General features: G+C 41.8%; 1 protein-coding gene across 1 annotated transcript in view; it reads right to left on the reverse strand.

Moving 5' to 3' along the window:
* LOC117560861 (semaphorin-6A-like) overlaps positions 1-23,214 on the reverse strand; it is a 56,960-nt gene extending 33,746 nt beyond the window's left edge. Inside the window, exon 1 of the mRNA XM_034237951.1 lies at positions 22,833-23,214. The gene's annotated coding sequence lies outside the window, so the exon portion shown is untranslated. The remainder of the gene's footprint in view (positions 1-22,832) is intronic.
* Positions 23,215-23,813: the final 599 nt, after the last annotated feature.

Below are 23,813 nucleotides of genomic sequence, written 5' to 3' on the forward strand. Positions count from 1 at the left end.
TAATTCATCTGCATTACTGGTATCATCCAAGAAAACTAAATATTAGAACTTTTAAAACAAACCTACAGATCACATTTGAATGAAGTGATTTCATATCCAATGGCTAGGAAACACTCACTGGCCAAATACGATTAATTTAGAAAAATGTAAGGACAAACTGACTTGTGTATATTTGATGAACATGCCTTTGTCGTGAGGAACGATTAAATGTCACGTAAAAAGAAAAAAAGCGAATTCAAACTCTACGCACAATATCATCGCAAAATATGAATTTCATGAAGGTTGAATGAGGTGATTTTGCGTGCTTAAAATGAAGGTACACTGCCATGAATCTTGAGTTGAGGATGTTTATGCTGAAATGAAATGTTAGGTTGCCACGCTAACGAAGAAAATGAATTATACATAGGTAGTACGCACCCCACCCATCCTTTCACTCTCTTTGTCAGTCAAAATGTGATGAGCTAAGAAACTTAAGAAGCAGCTTTGGGTGTGAAACTATATCCCTCTCTGGGGGTTTCAGCCATTTTGTTGAATTTGCATCTTAACAACCTTCTCTGAGTAATTGAAAAAGTGGTGTCAGAGCCTCGAGTCTTGATCTCTGATATGGTAATTACCTTCCATTTATGCCACAGACTTTCAGGGAGTCCTGAGATCCAGAGGCAGCAGCTGTCTTTGAGGAAAAGGCATAATGGCCTGCACATGTCTCCCTCTTCTTGGGAGCTATCAAAATGCATTTGCCTGGGCATTTGCATCTGTGGTTGACATCTCTGATTATAAGATCCAGTAAAGTTGTCTAATCTTCCAACAGCAATGGAGGGAAGCAGGCAGGGATACAAAAAAAGGAGGGATGGGGGTCTGTGCGGAAGGATAGGGCCAGACCTTTCATGTGGTTTTACCCCACACAAAAATGGGTTCCAGAAGCGAGCGTGCTGCGTGCACACAGCGCTTAAGTCTAAGCTTTTGATGACATGCTACTGGTTTGGTGTGGTGTGTGCTGGAAAATGAATATGTTCATCAATGACGACCCACACAACGACACACTGAGCCAGAACCAAGTAATCGTTTGTTTTAAAAAGAAAAAGTCAAGTAAGTATAAGTAGGAGTCTGAGCCGAGAATAGAATAAGAGCTATACATGTTATATTGCTAGAAACAATTAACTGCAACAAAGCCTCTGATAGGGAACACTTTCTAAAGATGCCACCAAAGGCTTCCACAAAGTCTTTGTTGTCCCACACAAACAAAAGTTTGATCTTTGCAGATATACCTAAAACATGGCAGCTGACATGCATCAGCTGCCTGTAAGATTGTTGTGGTAGCCAGGCAGCTTTTATCATTACATTCAGCACCATCTTTCATCTTTAATTATGGACACAAATGCTGCAAAACGTCAAAAAAATGCTCAGAGGGACTACTTCAAGGAATAGAGATCTGACTGATGATTTTGTTTGCATTTGGTAATGTAAACTTCTTATTCAGTTATTGATTGGATATGTGTGTGTAAGGGCCCTTCACCTGCAATAGAGGACTCCTTCTCCTTACAAGATTATTTTCAGATGACAGGAGCAATAGTGTAACATCCTGTCAGCAGCTTTGTAAAAACAACAACATATGACTCTGAATCAATGCACTTTTTAATTGCCTGTTTACTTGAGCTAGCTGCTTGGCTCTACGAGTTAACACTTTCTCTCAGTAATCATCATCGCCACAATCACTTGATTAGCTAAAGTCATTTGTCAATTATATTGTTCTTTTGAGAGCAGGGCCAGTCACTAATCATGGTCAAATAGATGGGAGAAACGATGGAAGTGGGGAGAGAATGAGAACGTGTTAAATGACCCATGATACAGTCTTAGTTCCCTTTCCCTGATTTATCGTCTTTATGCCTTTAAGATAAACTATTAGTATCAGCTTCATCAACTGCTTTTAACCGCATAAAATGCCTGAATCTAGATTACATATTGGTGGGAACAGATAGGTTAAAAGCCTCATAAAAACTGCAGGGGGAGAAATTATGAAATTAAGCTTTTACTTTAAAGAATCTTTCAGATTGGAACTAATGGTTTCCCTCTTTCCTCCAACCCTTATGTCCTGCACAATGTCACTATCAGAGCAATGGTGCTAATTACATAGAGGCCATTATCCCATCGTATACATGTAGGTCCTCCTCTAAGTCCCAATCAATACGGAGTTTGTTAAAGAGCCACTAATGCCCAGCCTTCATGCACGCAGACACTAACGACCCCGCTCTGGATCCAGCTCTGACAGCTGAAGACACCCAGCACACACTGCAATCAATACGTACTCATAGTGGCCCAGTCGCTTTGCTCCCTGTCTGTCTCACCATATGTCCCACGGTCTCACTCTTTCTATCTCTCATGCCTATCTTCCACTCTCCCTTTACCTCTGTTGTCTAAGTTTCTTATCTCTTCCACCTCTGTTACCAAAGATGCAATCTCTCTCCGTCTCTTTTACCCCAAACACTTTCTATACCTCCATATCTCTCTATCTGTACCATTCCAATCCTCTCTCAATTATTCACCCTGTCCATCTCAATCTCTTTCTCTCCCTATTCCCCCCCCTTCCCTGTCTCTCTCTCTCTCTGCCAAGCCAACAGCTTCATTGTCCTTGGGTCGGGGTGAACAATGTCGGCCCACATGGGGCCCCAGTGCAGTCCCAGCCGAGAAAGCAGGGAGCACCAGAGAACACCCATAACTCAATGTTTCAACTGGGCTGTGGGATAAAGGGAAGCCTCACACATGGCTGACTATGTGGGTCAGTCTTGGATCATTCGTAGAGGAGGAGGCCAGCAACTGGCACCAGAGTCCCCCACTGAGAGGGTATATGTGTGTGTGTGTGTGTGTGTGTGTGTGTGTGTGTGTGTGTGTGTGTGTGTGTGTGTGTGTGTGTGTGTGTGTGTGTGTGTGTCAATGAGTGAGTGAATGAGTGTGTCGTGTCCCCTTGCAACCCAGTGGCGAGGCCCCCCTCCAGTTCATCCCGGCCAACTATTCTATGGGAAACCTGCTCCTCTCTCTGTCCTCGCTGCAGCCTCCCTCTACCCCCATCTTCTACGCGACCGCACCCCGACGCCTTTGTGAGCACGGGGGACAAAACAGGGGGCTCTTAGCGGCCACCAATTAGTCCTCCCCCATGGGGTGACATGGCCGATGAATAGAGGGACCCCCAAACTGTCCACGCATATAATCTCAACCTTTCCTTTGGAGGCTGCACTGTCATAGCCACACAGAATCAACTTTCAGAAAGGTCTCCCTCTTGATTTAAAGGCATGGCCCGCTGGTCCAAAAAGCGAGCATCCGGATGTCAGTGAGTCACTTTGTCAGGAGAATAGGATGGAACTTGTTCTGCTCACTGTGTGTTCATCTTGAGAGGCATACAAAGATGGCTTTGGGAGGGGAAGGGGGGGCTAAGAGAAGCTGAGTTTTTCCCATCAATCACCAAGTGACATAAACAACAATAGCAACTTGGAATCCATTACCAAAACAAACAAAGACATAGCAGGAGGGTCCGCAGCCAGAACCTCAGACGGAACGACAGGCTATGTAAACTAAAGTGGTGATTGAGTGGGCACAGGGGGGACTTATGAACAATCCTGATTGCTGGTGAACCAAAACACGTCACAGGGACGAGATGTCTCAATAGTTGCATTATTACAGCTGCACACCCCTCCATCATGCCTTAAGTCTCCTTGTCTCTTTTTAAAAGAGTTATATTGAATTGACTTTTCATATGAAAGATAAGTGAAAGCTACATGCAGCAGTACGTTCAGTACACATATTCAAACATGCACACAAATATACAGACTCCAGGATGCCATTCTTTCGTCTCACCTCTCTCCTAGGCTAACCATCAGCAGAGAGCTTAGAGAACATGCAGTGAGAGAAAAGCCGGACAGCGAGAGAGAGGAAGATGGATGTGGGATATTTGTGGACCTTTTCTGCAGCAATCCTTTCTCCTGCTGCCAAGCCAACAGGTGAATCTTGAAAAATGACCTCGTACTTAAACACTAAGTTACAGGAAATAACCCGCAGTGTATCATTGGAATATTTTTTGATTAAAAAAGTTGTTATGCTTGCTTGAGGATGAAAAGTTTAAACAAAATGCGATGTGAGACGGAAATAAGCAATACATCATAGGTCCGTCAAGCTTTCGCTCTACTAAGTGTGAGAGTATGTAGCAATAGTCCTCCAGTTATTACATGAACAGCCATAAATGCCATATTTCCATCCCTTTTTAAACCTTCTAACCATCATTGGGAGGTTTGGCTGTAGTTTGTTTAATAACATCATCTTTTTCAGTGGTATATGGCACCTGACTTGAGAGCTAATATTGACACACAAGGTAGTGCATGGAAACGCATAAAAATGCACCATTTGTTTTGTTAATTAACATAAATGTGGTTAAAATCTGCATTTAATTTGGATTGACATCTGACATTAGTCCCAAATCTCTCCCACAACGTATGCATTAAGAATTAAGTAATTCCTCTATGTTTTTCTATTGAAACTTCAGATCCTCTGTAAAGGCTTAACCAAAGAAGTTGTTCAGTCATTCTTCAGTTTAAAGATCAACTTAAAAAAGTCACCACATTAAAAAGACAGCCACAAGGTCCCCTCTGAGCAGCAGCAATACCCTCCTGGGACCCAGCCCATTGAATATGTCCACTGTAGTGGACATCTCCTTTTACTCTTTTGAGCTACTCTATCAATCCCTGATGTGCTGTACAGAGGACATCCTGGTCTTTCCAGTGATATGTCATTGGTTAAAATTGCATGCTGGGAAGTTCCTCTTTCTTTTCATCCAAAATGGCTGGCATACGAAAAACTAAATTGTATAGAAGCAGGAGGAGAAGTCAAATATTGTTGAATAATTGTCATTTTTACCATGAAAATCATATATATTCTCGTTTATTAACATGTGAGGAACTATATAATTAGTTCTGAAAGCAATTAAATAATTCAAGTTTTCAAATAACAGCCCTTTTATAAATGTCCATTCTAGTGGACGTCAGGACCGTCTTCATGGACTTTATGACTCAATATTGTTGCAGGAGACGGAACTGAAGCAGACATTTTCTGTACCAGATAGTTCAGGGAGATTAAGATGTTGAGCTCTCAGATGATGAGAGAGATGAGGCTTTCACACCTGGGATAGAAGAGGGTCAAGAAGAAGGGGGGGAAAGATGCAGGATGCTCCATGAGCGCACAGATAGATACTGTACATAGAGACAGATAGGGACGAGCTGGAAAGACATGGCCCCCTGTGGGCCAAGAGTAGCACGTATGTCTTATTGTTGTTTTTATTTTAAGTGGAGCCATGAAAAATGAGAGTTGCCTCAGGAATGCAAGCTTTGTTTCTATGAGCAAGGTCAAATGGAGACCACATCCATAAAACTAGTCAAGATGACCCTACAGCCCGTGCTGACTGGAGTCAATGAGGTACTTTCCCAGTACATTGACTACAAAGTCTTTGAAGATCTGGAAAGATTCACCAAAAAACAACAAGTTTTGTATTGACCAAATAAACAGCAATGTTCAGATCAATGACTTATTCATGTTTTAAATAAAGGTGAATGTATTATTGTATTAATATCACTCTATAACCATAACACGTTACATAGTCCATCTGTTAATTTTGGCTGTCTTTTCAAACTAATATGGTCCCGACGTCCTCTTCAGTGGACATACTGTAACATTTTAAAATAAATAAAATAAAAAAAGTCTAAATTGCAAGATGTTTTTTTAACCCTAAATAGGTAGGAAATCACAAAAAAAGGAAATTGGAAGACACTTTTTTTCCTCGGGTCCCAGGAGGAATATAGTAAAAGTGAAACTGAACAATATCTCCTTTCAAAGAAAAGTGCATGTGCTCTTTTTCTCCGCATCAGCAGTGTGGTAGTGTTGCTTTGCCAGGGTGTTTACTGCTTGGCTGGAGAGTCAGGCAGCATTTTATCTTTGTTTCAGTTCACATACCTGAGGAATACTACTGAACACTGGAAAGGGCGAGGGTCTCCAAGTCTATTATGTATTAACTGTGTAGCAAACAATGAGAAAAAAGTTATTTTTAAGAGGTTCAAGGTGCTAATGTGGTCACTTAAAGCGATTTCAACTGATTTTCTCTCACACTGATATTTTGTTTTTACTCACAGTATATAGTAGTTGGTATGCCATATGAAGGTGAAAGCTGCAGGGTAGAGATGCTTTGTAGGTTCCTGCTGAAAGGGAGAGAGGAGGGGGTGCAGGAGGGCTGCTAGGCAATAGATCAATGACTCCCTGTTCCCACTGAGAGATATAGGAAGTACAGGGCAAGCAGCAGCCGGAGCCTTAAAATAGCCCCACCAACTGCAGCTAGCTTTAACCCAAATAATGGGGAGCCTGACCAAGGTCTGTGGAGGTCGCTACATTTTTGATTAAATCGTGTCCTCAGACTAGAGTGAAGACAAAAGAAAAATGTCATACAGAGGAAATAGAAAATGGGACTGAACGTTTCAATTGTTTTGTCTCCTACTGCAGCCTTGCCAATCTTTTGAACTGATGATTTGCTCAACATTAGTGCAAAAGACCAAGGTGAAAGGTGGCTGTGTAGCCCATGCACAATAAACTATGAACGTGCGTGTGCGTGTGTGTGTGCGTCTTTTTTGTCCTCATCCATCACATCTGTCAGATTAGTCCTCCCTAGTTATGGCTTCAGGGGTATATCAGAAAGACAAACAACCACACACAACACACACACACAAACATATTTTCCCTGTCCGCTTTGTTATGAAAACTCAAGACAAATACAGTGTTACTGTGAAATGTTATTCAGTTAAACTAGGCTTGGTTACCAGGCTGGAGAGTTTAAATCATTTTTTAAAAGGGTTGTCAACATGTCAATCAGTTTCATCTTTTACCAGACTGAGTTACTTTTTAAACGTTTAGACGCATTAATTTACCATATTAATTATTAACAACAATCATGTTGCCCAGAGGCATTGTCCTATTCGTTTGGTGATCAGCTGATTTTTCATAGCCCTATCAGCAAGTTAACCCTTTTAAGTTTTGATATAAATGTAAACTAGTATCGGATAGATGGTAAATGATTAAGGGTGTAGAAGTGTTGTACATAAAACCTCTGAAAATGTTTCCCTGCTGATCCACAATGCTCCTGTGACTGCTTTCATTATGTATCTTAATGAGAAAAGACAAGACTCAGCTTTTTCCTGACCCAGAAAAGAAAACAGCGGATCAGCATGCAATAAATAGAAAAGGCATAAATGGAACCTTAAATAAAAATGAAGTAAATAATTAGAAAGATGATGATTCTGGACAAGTTGGCTCATTAGCAGAAGGACTTCGGAGGAATCCATCTCTCTGTGCTGTGCGCTCACCACAAGGACTTTTCCTGTCGACTGAACACATAAACAGATTCCAGCGAAGAGCTGCTTCTACCATAATGAAGCGTCCTCTCTTCTTTCTTTCATTCTGTCTCTCTCATTTTCTTCTTTCGTTGTTTTGCCCCCCCACTGCTCTGTCCGTTTCTCTCGCTCCCTCCCACCTCTTCTTCCTCCACTTCTTTTAGCAATAACCCTCCTCCTCCTTCAACCGCCTTCGCTCGTCTTTCTCAGGGTCAATTAAGCTACAGTAACTAAACAGCAGTGCACCCTGTCACATTCCATCCAGTCCCCCTCAATGAGTGACTACAACTTCCACTAAAACAAACGGGCTTTGAAGGAACCCGCTCCAGCAGCTATTACCATATGAACAACCCACTTCCTACTGCACAATGAACTACCTTGACAGACCTTCTCTGGCCTCAGGCTGTCCTTCGTGGAACTGTGTTATAGATGGGGCATAAAGAAGGGTCTGTGTGCAGGTTGTGTGCCCTGTTTGCTTCTTTTGCTCTGGCCCGGTGCGCCTGGCCCTGCTTTCCCAGCGCTGCAATATTTACTTCACAGGGGGTCTACACCTAAGTACACACAAGCTCACAGCGGGCTAGGGCATGAGCACAGAGAAAATACATGAAAATAAAAAACTTTGATGTACACACATGTTCACAAATACATGCACACACTTTCAACTACAAGAGCACCATACTGCGCTTTTGAGAGGCCAACTCCCATGAAAGCAGATCTATTTCTCTTCTCCTCCTCGTCTGCGTCATCCTTACAAATCTTACACTATGTCAACAACTGCAATCTTTAAGAAAGAGAACAGGCACGCATTGCCCTTTTTTCTATTTTAAAGTTGTTGCTTACATGTTTATGGACATACATTTTTGTTATTTATCTACTGCTGCTCTCAACAGAATGCGCTCTGTTCATTAAAGCTTTTCATGTTGCTTGTCTGAAAAGCCCCTGTGGAGGTCAGGCCTTTTCCAGGAAACATCCTCTTATGCACAATTGATTTGGTTCTGATAAAAGGTTTGTATAGAATAAAACAAATAAGAACTAGGTTAAATAGCTTGAGTCAAGGTATTTGTTTAACAGACAAGAACAAGACCAATTTAGCACAGCAAAAATGTCTCTAAATGTTCCTGTCTTGTCTTACAACATATCTACATTTGCACAAGGGCAAATTGTGAATGTGAGAGATATTTCCTGCAGTGACTAATCTGGAAATCACACCCTGCAGTCAGGTAGATCCGCTTTTCTCGCGACCTGATACTTTCCTCCGCATGTCTATACCTTAAGGGCTGAGAAAACGGGTCTGTTTTATACAAAAGAACATCTTTATTGACGGAAAGAAAGATGGGGGAAATATCAGACGTTTGTTCGTCTTATCTATACGTTAGATCTGAAGTTTAGTTGAATGGCACTTTGTGAACGACCACTATAGCTTACATCTTCGGCCTGTAGTGTGGGTGGGCAGAGACACAATCAGGTTTGATCGAACACTCAACTCACCACTTCAAGGAATCATGTCCTTCTCATTTTGAACATGAAAAAAAATCAGATCTATATTATGTTTCAAACACACCCTGCAATCAGATCTACCTACGCTCACTTTGACATGGCTTTTCATCACATCGCTGGATAAATGCTATTTCCCCGCACTGCCAAAATCTGTAATTGAGGTAAGAGTCATGCTGTTAGAAACCATGACTCAGTGTTCTTAGTTTGGCTGCACTTTGATGCTCAAATTCCCAAATATATTGTAATTGAAAGAAATTGGAAAACAACAGATGGTGCGACAAAGTGTTATTTCATGAAGCATATATATATATGCCATACGTTGTTTAGTTGCTTGAAGCTACTGTAAGTTGCAGGGAGTTATAGTGCCAAAAATCATCAGCCAGAACAATCTCATTTTAGTTTGAATGATTAACCGATGATCTCCCATTTTCTCTTGATCAATCAATTTATATTTTTTACAAGTGAAAATGGCAGCTGTAGTTCTCCAGAATGCAAGGTGACATATAAAATAGTTTGATAATTAGACCCACATTCGAAAAAATGTCATTGTCATAATATAGAAGCTATAACCAGATGTGTATTTTAAACTAATTACCAGTTTTCAACACATTTCTCCAATAAATTAAATTTGATTGCATATTTGATTTGATTAATCCACTAATAGGTTCAATTGAGCCTATACAGCCTAGTTGACCACCTTTCATTATTTAATTGTGTTCTTCAGCAGGAACCTGACCCCAACAAAACAAAGAAAACCTGAGTCAGAGAATAAGTCTTCTCACGGATCAGATCTTCATCTGACCACAAAGACATCTGACTCCCAGCACATGTCCGACCCACGGACACTTGATACAAAGAACCCAGCCCAAAACCTTGATAGTGGATACGGGACACATACGCAGCCCAGCCCTTAGCATGGCATGTCTTCACCCTGAGGCTGTGTTCTGCTGGGTAGCTCTGGATGTATGAGTGACATTGAGAGGCTATATCTATGATATATGATTGCTTGTGAGCACATGCCTGGCTGCCTGGGTGAGTGTGTTCGCCTATTCATGTATGTATGGGGGCACTCGTATGCACATCATCTAGAATCTCCAGCTAACCGTCACAATGCCATAAACCCCTGACTAAAGCTTCTTATCTCTCACACATATTTGTTCATTAAAGTCCACCATAAACCCCCTCAAAGGTGGATAAAGTTTCATCATCCCCCAGGTAATAAAATATACTGTTTGTCCTCTTATACAAATGGCTGCAGTGCAGGTGCACTCCTCTGTCTGTCCATTTGAGAGATAGCTATCAGTTAAAAGGGTAACCAAAGCCTCCTAACTTGTTAGGTCTCCCTCTTTCCTCTGCATTCAGCTCCTCATTACATCCCACTGTGAATAATATCTCCTTTTAGCTTTGTTTACGTGAGGCATATGGCAGATACTGTAGTCAGCAAGCTGTTCCTGTGACTAACCTTCCTGTAATGGTTTTATTGCTGCACATCATATGATGACCATATTAAGGCACACGTGAGCCATGGGCTAAACTCATGATGGGAACACTTTGGTGTAAAAGAGGAAGACTGAGGTCATTCGTGAGAAGAAGAAAGACACTCTGAAAAATACTTTATAAATGCTTCCATTGATTACAATCCCAGTGTGAGCTCCAACACCCTCCTTAGCTGTAACACAATGCATCCCAGGGAATGAATAACTATTGCTAATGGCTATAAAAAGCCCCTGAGAATCGGCTACCCTTCTAGCCACTAAAATCGATATCTCCCCTGACCACAATCTTTATTTAATCTCAATATAGTGGCACAAAGAATTAAGGACGAAAAGTGGATGAGAAATTGCTTGGTCAGAACAAAATGGGAGACTTCGTTCCTTTTTATCCTAAATTGACTGAAGCACTGCCACTTCATTGCACTACATTTTAAAGTTTGCACACTAGAACAGTATGTTAACTGGTTCATACTGATACAACCTAAAAATCCACTCTGCTGCTATCCAGTAAGGTGCTTTGGATAAAAATAGCGTCACTCTTCCTTTGTCGCGTGAGACGGACTCCAATCATTTGCAGAGGAATCCAACTAATAATCAATTAAATGCCTTCTCCCCAATGCTCACCCAAGCCATTCCGTTGTTGCTGTAGTCACAGCTAAGGCAGTATTTACTATAATAATTAGCCCAGTGTTACAAGCATGGAAATCACCGTGATGAAGGAATAACTATGTGACTGCCTCCAGGGTGGGACAGGCAATGAGAGCACTCACATAGAAAGTCACGCCTTATTATGCAAGCGGTGGAGGTAAGGAATACAGCCTCCCAAGGTAATTGAGGCCATGTAGGCTGCTTCGTACAGACAATTACCCTGAACAGGAGTGAGGCGCTGGTGTAAAGTGGAAATGAAAATAGCTGAAACCCTGCCGTTTTCTGCCCTCTGTAATCAGCATATCACACAGCCCAGAATGAAATAGGAACTATTCAAATATTAAAACATGGGAAAATATGACTGGGTTGTACTATGGAGTGAATCGTGTTCATTACATTTTAATAACATGCTTGTACTGTACGTGATGCTAAAATGGCTCCTACTTTATTCTTAGATAAGCTTTTTTCATTCTTTGTCGAGTCTACAAGTGCCACAAAAGGTGTATGCAATATAGTTGTTATGTACAACTAGAAGCATATAAAACCACAGTAGCAGTAAAAAGGTTGAATCCCAGCTATGTAGGCCTACTAAATTCTACTATGGGATATATTTCAAACGTGTCAGTTAATTGCTCAGCTGTCACAGGGTTATTGGATGTAGGTCCTGCTTTATTGAGTTTATGTGTTAATGTGGTTTTGAGCATGCTTGTGTTCATATATGTGGGCATGCATGTGTTTGTAAGAACTGTGTAGAGACCTGTGTGAATGTAATTTGTAATGTACAAGTGATCTAATTATTTGTAACCACATTCTTCACAGTGTTAAAGACAGCAAATATCTTTGTCTGAGGAGTCTGTGCTATCTGTGACTGTTCATTTACAAAGTCTGGGTCACCCATAGTTGCTAAGTCCTTCACTTGTTAATGTGTGATACAAATGAGTGCTGCAGCGGCGCCAGTGAGAACACACCACTCTGTCCCATCTTATCAGCTGGCTGCATGAAAACTGTTTGTTCTAGATAGAGTCTGCAACAATCAACCAGTCAGCTTGAGGGAATTCAGCTGACACTAGATGACTGAACCTCACAGGACCAAACAGACATGCAAATCCACCACTAAAGGGAAGGATGGCGATAAAAGTGAGATACAGTCTGAATGACAACAATGGTCGTACACCACAGGTTCAACTCAGCACTCTTAACTCCCAATATTATCTAGGTCAGAGCTGCACCTCCAAAGACTCATCCCACCTCCTTCCCTTGCTGTCTGGTTTCTTTTTTTGTGATGTGATGTAACATACTGTAACTTTGCAGTTTAAACTCAAGATGGAGACCAGGTAAAGGAGCCATGTGACAAAAACAAGGCAAAAGCATCCCTCTAACAACTGAAGAGGAATTTAAAAAGGGTTTTCTAAGGACTCCAATCTTCTGATATGAATGTACACTTAAAATAAATACAAAATGTTACTTTAAGACATGACAATTGAAAGAGAAGCCATTCCCTTTGAGTAAGACCCATCTACACCACCTAAATCATTAACGGAAAGTGGGTCTAGATAGCCTCACCTGCCGTCCTGTGTTCCTATCTAGTTACCAGGCTAGCATTATACTAGCTAGCATTACTAGATGTCATGCACCCAGTGTTAGCTCACATGTTCTCTGACACAAACACGCACTAAAGAAACAGGAGAGAAACTGAAGATGGGCTGACTAATGAATTGGCTGTGTTCTGTTTTTCCTACCTGTCTAACAGATGAGAGCAGCAGTTTAAAGCCTTATACAAACAGGATTTGAACACACACAATCTAATAATTACTTCCAAAATCTGAAAATATTCTCTTTGATGATGTCAGACCAGTTTTGACTCATCAAACTCTCCTCAGAGGAGCTGGGCGCATAGCCATGTCTCCTAACTCAGACTATAAACCCAATTAAATAATCAAGGGTTCAATTGCCGTATAATTCCGCAATCAATAATTGGAGGATTTGTTGGTTCTTTAGATGAAATTAAACAGATCCCACAAGAAACAAATAAGGATAACATTTCAGCTAAACAGATGAGACAGTCCCAGATTAGTTAAGGATGGGAGTAGATCAAAAGACAGCATTTCAGTATGCAGCTGCCGCGCTGCCCAATCAAACCAAACTACTCAGAGACAAAAATAGGCCTCATTGCAGAATTCTCAGTCTCTACACACACCAATTTATGCATCAAGGGTGTATACATACACAAATAAGACACTGGCTCAAAAACATGCCGTAGCCTCACACACCTTAACAAACCCAGAAGCAATCACCTCCTGAATAATCCAGTCAGAACACAAATCAAGCCTTAACAGGTTTAGAAAAGCAAAGAGGTTTTTTCACAAATAACGTAAAAAGGCCCCCAGTAGACTGTGATGAATGAATCAAGCCAAGCATGCTGTGAACATTATCAGAGTGGGGGATGAATTAATACATTATCATGCAAGGCACAACTTCTCTTTTCTTGCTTCACAGCTTGTCTGTCTTCCTGCCTATCAACCTGCTTGCCTGATTACCTGCCCACATACAGAGCACCTTTTGTCCAGATTAAAGGGGCATCGATGGGGGCGAGGTGAAATATTATTCATTTTCACAAGAATCCATTTTGAAAAGGAAATGTGTTGTTCCTTTGCCCTGTCTCACTGCCTTCCTCTCTTGCTAACCGTCCAGCCTCTTCCTATTACTCTCTCTGACAGGTTGGCTTCCTCTCTACCTGTCTACTTAAATTCCCAGTTACCTCTGTGAGTCTGTGCTTTCCTCCATTCCCTGGATACCTGCCTGCTTTGCATGTTTTTAACATCACTGTCTGTTGTTTACTTATCCCGTCTCTCCCAAAATGGCAAATAAAGCATGTTGAAAGAAAGAAATTAGAAGATAGATACCACTCTCATTTCAGTATGGCAGCCAGTAGCTGGTTAGCTTAGCACCAAGACTTGAACCAAGGGAAATTGGTAGTCTGGCTCGGTGCATAAGTAACACAATCTGCCTAGCAGCACCTCCAAAGGCACACTTTATAGCTTATTTGTTTAACCTGTAAAAAACACCTTGTGGTTTTATGAGGTGTTCGGTCAAGGAAACAGTAACTTCCCAAAGACTGCTCCCGGAAGTTACTCCTGCCAGCAAAACAATGTAGCCAATAATCTTGTAAAACCACATGTAATTATGTTTTTAAATAATCCATTTTTTTTTTTACAGTTTATACTTTTTTTTACGTTCAGACAATGCCAAGAAAGCTGTTTTCCCCTATTTCCATTGATTTCAGGAAGCTAAGCCTTGCAACCACTGGCTAACTTCTCATTTACCCAACAGACATGACAGCGAGTGCAAACTGTTAAAAAAGAGAGCAAATCATTTTGATTTCACAAAATGTCAAACTGTTCCTTTAAAATGTTATGGTTGTGATAAAACACTAGGATTTGCCTCCTACATGTCTACCTGCCATCAGGCAACTCTCTGCAGTGTGGGCTCGGCTGCTGTCGCACCATACATAATCATTCCTGCAGTCCTGGCTATACCGAAAAGGCTCCCTCTGCTGACTGTGTGTGTGTGTGTGTGTGTGTGTGTGTGTGTGTGTGTGTGTGTGTGTGTGTGTGTGTGTGTGTGTGTGTGTGTGTGTGTGTGTGTGTGTGTGTGTGTGTGTGTGTGTGTGTGTGTGTGTGTGTGTGTGTGTGTGTGTGTGTGTGTGTGTGTGTGTGTGTGTGTGTGTGTGTGTGTGTGTGTGTGTGTGCGTGCGTGCGTCTGTGCGCGCGTGCGCGGTGTGAGTGGGCCTTTGTGAGGCCTCCACTCAGCGGAGTGATGATAAGTACTCCCAGCCCAGTGCTCCGCATGAGCCGATGGACAGACAGGCCAAGAACACTGGGGGCCTTGTGGTCGGGCGTGTGTGTGTGCAATGCATGTGTGTGTATTGTGGTAAAAGAGGGAAAGGGCTAGGGGACTATAGAGAGTGTGCATGAGACTGCGTGTGTTTCTTTTTTTCACCAGCCACGCCACCAGCCTATGCCACATGGCTGCAATTTGTTCATTAGCTATGTAATAAATGTACACACACACACAGAGGTAATATTGTTCCGAGTTGGGGCTGATTGGATTGTGAAATAGAGGACCCTCAGGGGAATCACTTGTAGTCTGCCAGCCACTGTGACCAGGGGAAGACTGATTTCTTAACAAGGTTTGAGGCATTCCCGGAAGGAACACATGCTGTATCTTTGCTGTATAAGAAACCCCGTTAATATAAACTAAAATGTTGATAGTGAGACGTTTCGGATATAATATCCATAACTTAAACGTGTCTAAGTTGTTGTGATTGCTTTCACATCTCCATGAAAGTTGTCCCTTATTACTTTTCATACGTTTATTTGTCAGAATAACTCCATGTCATTGTAGATTTGGCAGTCACCTGGAAATAATTAATAATCACCCAGGGCCTATTACAAGCAATCACTCATCATCATCATCATCATCATCAAAATCATCATCATCATCATCATCATCGTCATCATCGTCATCATCATCAGTGTGTCAGATGAGCCAGGGATAGTGCTGCGTACCGGTACGCCGAACCGGTACTGGTCTTGTAAAAAGTTTCGGTTCAAGTCCGGTTAAAACCGGAACGTCGGGAACCGGTACTTGTACTCGCAAAAAAAACTAGCACTTACGTATATTCTGGTGTCTGTGGTTATTTAAACATTCCCTGATGAACGTTATTCAGCGTCAATAAATGAGTGCTAATCCCAGTGTGCTCAGTGTACAACATCACATGTCATTTCACCTTCGATTCACGGTTTGAAAACGTAGCATTTCGCCACATGCTAATGCTAACCGGAAGTGAAGAATTTTCAGAATAAAAGTATTAAGTTAATAGTGTGAACTTCCGGTTTTTTTCAGAATAAAACTGATTTAAATTAAATAGTGTATTTAATTCAAAATTACGCCATATCAACATTGATTTTAATTTCTAAAAGTATGTATGTACATCACTATGTATGTAGTATACACTGTATAATGTACACATGTAGAGTTGTAGAAAATACATGGTGTACAGACAGTACAGTGTAGCCTATACTGTACAGTAGGTGTGTAACAATGTAATGCGTATAGTCTACTCTACACTCTACCTTTCAGCAACGTTTTAGGGATTTAGGCTCAGTCAGCTCAGGGACTGTTTGGTTACTTTAGTTTGGTAAATGAAATAAATGTTACATTTGTACTTTGTAGAGAAATGTAGACACAAGTTGGAAGGGAGCACAATAAACCTGATGAGTTTGAATTTGAGTTGATTATGAGTTCATTTTCAATTGATAATTAGCTCACAATAAGTTCACTTTAGTTACTCACACAACTTGACACAAGCCATGGGTTCAGGTCCGGACTTATAAGTCCGGACCTGAACCTGAACCTCTGGACTTGAGTCCGGAACTGAACCTGAATGTGAGTCCAGGTACGCAGCACTAGCCAGGGATGGTTGTTACAAATGACTTGCTGTCTAGGATATCACTCAATGCTTGTTTGAGCTGACATCATTCTGCCAGGTTTTATGGACAGCTAAGAAAGGTTTGCATCACAACATATAAAGCAATATTAGTCTATGTGAAACTATATGACTGTTAAAAGATCATTTGAACAAAAATATTGCAATAGAGGAAATCTAGAAACATGGATGATAAGCGTAATCTGTCTAGCCTTGTCTGGCCAGCGCATGGAAACCAGCATTGTATCTGTGGAAGAAGAAGCTGCTTGTTCCACATTCAGCTAGGCTTATAGCCTCTGGGAGAGTATGACTGCTGCTCTGCCATGAGCATACAGATCACCTTACACACTGGCTTTCCTCTGCTTTGATGACTGATGCACACACACACACACACAACACACACACACACACACACACACACACACACACACACACACACACACACACACACACACACACACACACACACACAGAAAAGCACGTCCACACACACAGCCATGCATGCCTGCTTCCACAGATACTCAAGAGCATTAACACGCCGGATCTGCACACACAGACACACACACACACACACACACACACCTTTACCTCATCCCCCACCTGGATTAATTCACCTGCTGCACCTGAGAATGCCACCGCTATGATGTCACCTGCAATCCCATCACTTCAAAGGCACAGAAAGCACCCCACTGCCATCAGCACAGAAAGCAAACACAGCCTATCACTTCCTCCTTTGTCCTTCTCTCCTCTAATGGTAATTCCCCTGCAGAAAGTTCATACATAGCAAAGGGGGATTTACACAGTGTATTCTACAATCAGGTACATTGGGTGTTTGCCCATTGGCACTCACTGTGCACCACAATGACAGGCTTTGTTTATTCCTCTGACAAGAAAGAATCGGCCCTGGTGTCTAAATCTGTGAACACTTACATGTGTCTTTTGTATGTGTGCGAATGAATTTATGAGTGATTGTGTAGCTGCATTTAAGAGAAATTATGTTGTGTTATGAAAATCCTATGATTACAGTTCAGACAGCTCTTAAAAAGCTCCCATTGGAATGGCTCACCAGCAGGCTATGATGTGATGAGACAACGCGATAGTACAACCACCACATTAGTGCATGGTTAGCCATTAAAAGACCCAAATGAGATTATGAGGTCATATGGGAGGTACAAAGCCTACAGCCAAAACAACAAGCACTTCTCTGGAAGTAACAGCGCATGGTGAGTATTCCTCCTGCACAGAGAGGGGGGAAATCCAAGTTAGAGAGATAGAAAACAGTACAGGAAAAGGAAGAAAGGGAGAGGGACAGGCAGATAAATACAGAGAGACCAGGCTTGATAGCAAGAGGTATTCCCTGCCTTGGACATTTCCATAGTGGTTTATTTCCATCGCTATCCGTCATTGAATAACACATGAATTCAGCATGCTTTACCATCAACACATCCAACTGAGCATGAAACAGGGGGCTCCGGCCCATCTTCCATCTCAGCTCAGTGGAAGGCTTCTCCATTGTACAGCAAGGTGAAATAACAGCCGCTCAATGTACTGTAACACACTGGAGATGCACCAGCCCCACGAACTCGCAGTTATTCACAAGATGCTGCGTACTGTGAAAATATTCTCCTGCTCTCTTTAGGATGGAGCACAGAGAGCGTTTAGGTGTGTGTCTGTGTGTGTGAGAGAGAGAGACTAAAAAGAAGCATGCACAGAAGGAGACAGAGGGTTCACTGCTGAGATAAAAATGGAATCCATTTTGGTTCTTCAAGTACTCTCATCCACAGTGTGAGGACCTGCTCGGTGTGTGAGCCTGTTATTGCTATTTCAATCACTTCTCTTCCTCCTTTTCTCTATTTCAATTACTTTGCTTTTCCCTTGCTATACCGTATATTGTTTCCTCCTTCCCTCTGCATCCCCACTTATGTCCTTTCCTTTTTCTCTTCCTTCCTCCTCTGTCCCCTTCCTCTCACTTCTCCTCTCTACTGGCAGCCATGCACCCCAACACTGTCTCAGGTCCTGAAACTATGGCAACGGAATGAGAGAGCAAGCGCTCTATGATTAATAGATGAGAGATGCAGTGCCAATCGCTGGGGCCTGGGGAGGAGGGACAGATGCACTCCAACAACGCCACGCAAACATGCACGCAGAGTCACAGAGAGTACACAAATGCACACACTCAAACCCCCCCACCATGAGCCACCCTCTGCGCTTAGTGGTAATATACACACAGAAAACGTGAGAGGGTCTGACTCACACCACACAGTGGCACATCGGCAGAGTTAGCACTTAAAGAGCTAAACAAGATGGTGTTTACCTGATGCTTAACACACTCATGACACACACTTCCTTATTGGCTTCCAACAAGCAAACTAACCACATAAATAACCACAGCCTCAGCAGCGGATGTGGCCCTAATGAGACTTAACAGACTGTGGTTCTCTTCCTGGCTCACAGCTGGCTGCTCTCACCTGTAAAAGCACAACAGCAGGACAGGAACTAGGACATCATACTTTAATGCTGTGTACCACGATATACATCATCTGGTCTGTAGTACAAGACTTGGCTCTTTTCAAGGCCAGTCATTCATTCATCTCCCAGGCAATCACACAAAGCCCTGCTGCTTTTGGATTATCCCTGCAAATGCATTTCATCTCCATCCCATTTGAGTAATGACAGACGATCAAACTCGGCTCTGACAAAGGTATTAGTGCGTGTTAATGTTGCATGTTCTGACTAGTTCAGATATAGCATTTCCATGAAGAGAACCCTGGTGTTATAAGTAGATTTTAAATGTTGCTTTTGTTTTCATTTGGCACGTGTGTGGTCAAGTTTGGCTTCTTAGCAATCTTCTCCTAGATGGGCCAGCCATAACTTTCTAATAGACTTAATTTTTAACAACAAAGCTTTGCCAAGGACCAACAGCCAAAAAAACTAAAGACACTGCCAATTCTACCACTGACTTGCAGCACCCGGCCGAAAAAAGCCTTGGCCTGGTCCTTCATGCTGCTGGCATTTTTGGCATAGACAACACGCTCAATCAATTATGCTAATGTAACGAGTATGAAGAGTATTTTACACTTAGACGGTTATTTCAATGGCTGCACTACAGAGACATTTCTTTGGAGAGGAAAGGGTTAAGGCGAAAGCAGCCAGTTCAAACAACACAATGAAACTTAGAAAGTGGAACGCCATGCATCCATGCATGTGTGTGTGAACAACTGACTAGAGCAGAGCAACACGCTGAAGCAAGTGATTAGCGAGTGATTACATTTTCAATGGGCCATGCCGTGAATAGAGCACACTGGACCATACTGCACAAGGAGATGTATTGGGTCTCTTTAGTATAGTGAATACCATTAATCATCTCATATAAACAGGAAGCGATATGTTCCAACTTAACTAGAAAGGATGGCAGGTAGTGATCAAATATCTGCTTTCTCATATGCACAAACAAAGAAGATGCATGGAAATATAGATGGAGTTGTGCCATCTCCTCTCATCCTGTAAAATATCATTCAGTGTGTTTTCTTACATAAAATTAAAAGTGTTTATCGAATAATGACTTCAACTTCAGTAGGTCACGAAAATGAGAAAAAAGAGAGGTGGAGCAGCACTAGCTTAAGTGAATCTCTATACAGGGTGGGAGTTGTTATGGCTTGTTAAAATATGTTCCTATTTCTTTTTTTACCTTCTGAATCACAACAGACTCAATCTAAAATGAGAGCCAATGGAGCACAGCCAAAAGTGAGCATGTAACATCTCTGATGGACAGCTTCATCAAAAATAGACACTTCTTTTATGAGGCTGATCCAAAACTATATTAGCTAAAAACATAATATACTCAATCATGATTTACCTTTTTTTTTTTTTTATCTCTACAACTTGTTTTGATTAGCGTATAGTGTCATTGTTGCCACTGCAATTAAGAAAGATGTAGAATCTGGAAATAGGTTAAGCATTAATAAATCACATCAAGATGAGTTATTGGGGTTTTATGCTTTCTTGCCTTCTAATTGTTTTTTTTTAAAACACCAGCCCACACACCAAGGACATGCATCAATAAAACATGGCTTTCATAAAATATGCATAAATACACACACTATTGAATGGGGGCTATTGACACTGTCTGAATGAAGATCAATCTTTAACAGCAGCTGACCGGTCTCATATAATGGAGGGCCAATTCATTGGAACAGGAGCAAAGCCATTTATCAATTATTCAAACCTACTGTTTTCAAAATGCATCTGCCCTTAACTGGCAAAGGTAAATACTAACTCTCCCTCTCATGCTCTCTTTCCCCCACACGTACAGTGGGACAAATCCACATCAGTCACACACAATGCCATCCCCATTGCTATTGTTAGGGGATCTGCGGATCAAATGCTCCATGGAGCATTGCTCCAAGTACAAGCAACAACTCTGGTCGCTCAGCTCTATTCTGCCTCTCCAGGAGGAGAACAGGCAAGCTGCTGTGACAAAGGTAATCATGCTGTAATTCATGTATCAGCACCATAACATGTCAATGTATACTGTGTTAATAGCAGGATTATCACACTGTTTTGTGGTGTTGTAGCCTTTACAAAATAGTATGGGAGGATTTACAGCCTGTGCAACTTCTCAGGCAAAATGCCTCCAGGACATTTGAATGCCTTAAGGCGAATGTTATAGAAACATTCTGCTATTTAACATTCAATGTCAATGTGTAACACTCAGCACAGTAGGAGTGGGAAAATACCTAAGGTCGCAGATCAAAAAAACACACAAGTACCAAATATTTCCAACGATTTCAGGGGGGGAAAAGGATCAAAAACAACACCGTTTCTTCTCAGTGGTGGCATGAAATCTTTTAAATGTTTTATATAGGACAATACTAAAATCAAAACACTATGTGTGAACAATCTTTTGATAAAAGGCATATTTTGCCGTGAGCATTCAATACTCCTTAGATTCCCCCATTAATATCATCACCCTTACACACTTGATAATCTATAACCTACATTTAGATTTGCTGAATCCTTTTTCCATCTTTTCCAGTGACTCTGGGGGGATCTTTCAGGAGAGGAGAGGAGAGGAGAGGAGAGGAGAGGAGAGGAGAGGAGAGGAGAGGAGAGGAGAGGAGAGGAGAGGAGAGGAGAGGAGAGGAGAGGAGAGGAGAGGAGAGGAGAGGAGAGGAGAGGAGAGGAGAGGAGAGGAGAGGGAAACCACTGGGAGTGACTGGGTGTTGGCAGTCAGGCTGCTGGATGTGGTTTTTGAGGCCTCTATCTCCTCTCTCAGCTTGTTAAAAAAATTATTTGCAGCAGGCAGCACTTAATTTAATGGCAAATCCACTTCTGAGACCGGTGTAATTTTGTCTCCTCAGAATTACAAACATTTGATTGATCTTTGGGACCAGAGTAACACTGACCACTCAGCCTCCTGGTAGCTTGAATTCAATGAACACACCCTACGAATCAATTCCCAACAAATAAAATGTGTCTGTGAAATGACTTATTAATTAATTATTAACATTAAATCTCTGATTAGTTTTATATAAAGAATGAAAACAGAAAGTGTGATTGCAAAAATGTCTACTGTACATGTCAATTGCTGCTCAAATTCTCATTTCCATGAATGTGAAATAAATGGCCAATAAAAAGCCCATCATGCACTGTAATAACGGACACATCGCTTCACTGTTTTAAGCGTTTTCACAAAAAAACATGGGTACATTTTAGACACATATAAATACTAAAATGTTCCATTCTTATTTTCAGTCTACAGATGGAAGTTTTGTGGCTGTAATCTTTAAACTCAACGAGGATGAAAAACAGCATGTCAGACGGAGCAAGAGGAAAACAGTCGGTCTGGGTCCTGCAAGTTCCGACAAGCACATTTCTTATTTGCCGTAAATTGACCTTCTACCCCGAATGATAGTGAAGAGGTTTTGACACAATGTAATCCGCAATAGCTCTTTTTGAGACGGTCACTTCTTTATTCCGTATGGGTAAACAGCATAAAAGGGATTACGCACGAACATGTGGTCTGCTGTATCTGCACAGGGATTTTTCCTTGAAGACAATCATCGCAGTTCTCATTTAATTAGAAAATAAGGCACTTTCAATTTTTCTCAGAACTTTAACAAACCTTTACAAATACGCTAAACCACCCTAAATTAATAAATACGTAACCATGTGAAGCGTGTGCACTTGTCGCACGGCAGCCTGGCTTCTCAGAAAACAAGCCTCCGGGGCTGGAGAAGCACTGGTACGGGCTATACGCGCACCAAAAGTTTGAAATAAACAAAGAAATCTTACCTTCAGCTCATGAATGGATATGCCTCGGAGTTTTTACAGCTATATCTTTTAGTAATCCATGAGGTATGGCTCTCAAAGCGGTTCAGACGGTGCTCGGTCAGAATAACAATACGAGCGCTACTTTTCTCATGCGCTTCTTTTTGTTACATGCCGCTCTCAAATCACACCTCTTCAAATCGGAATATCCATTGGAAATCCACACTAGAGAGAAAAAACAATGTTTCGGATTTCAAACTCCTGTCTCGTAAACTGAACAAACCGGGTGTTCCAGAACTAGCTACTGCGCATAATTCAGTCCCCTCCACAAAAGCCGACGGTCATCCTATTTGGAGATGAAGCTTCTTACCAGACTGGAGCGGAGCGCTGCGAGCCCAGCTGTCACCCACCCGCCACACACACATACACACTCACACATACACATTCACATACACAGGGAGGAGCTACGTATCTGGAACGGGAGGTATTGTGTCAATGGGTGCTAGTAATGGACAACTGTATTTCTATTTTTAAGTAGCGGCATTTCATAAGAATGTGCGTTTGAGAAGGAGAAAGCCTGAGCGCTAATAATAGTGTCGACACGGATTGAAAAAAAGACAAATGTTTAGAGGTTAGTATGAAATTCAAATAAGATTAAGTGCTATTTTGAAGACATGTAGGCTGGGTCACTTGGTCTGTGTCATGCAAACTGCCAATGGTGATTTTAAAGACACAATAATGATGCAGGTATTGTATGATGCGAATCGGAATGTGATCAGGTTGAAAGCCTCTCTTGTCTGCTCTCTGCTCTGGGCTGCTCTTTCTTCCTCGGTGGTCCCTCCAGGGTCCCAGGTTGGCAGGGGTGCATGCACACAGAAACACCTGCTTTGTGCTGTTGGGTTTTTTAACACATGGGTTTTACCTGATCTTATCAAAGTGGTCATTACGTGCAGTCTGAAAGCCACAAGAAAGTTGCTGCTTAAACTTCTGCATTTAGCTACAATC

Source organism: Gymnodraco acuticeps, unplaced genomic scaffold (assembly GCF_902827175.1).
Source record: "Gymnodraco acuticeps unplaced genomic scaffold, fGymAcu1.1, whole genome shotgun sequence".
Classification (NCBI taxonomy): domain Eukaryota; kingdom Metazoa; phylum Chordata; class Actinopteri; order Perciformes; family Bathydraconidae; genus Gymnodraco; species Gymnodraco acuticeps.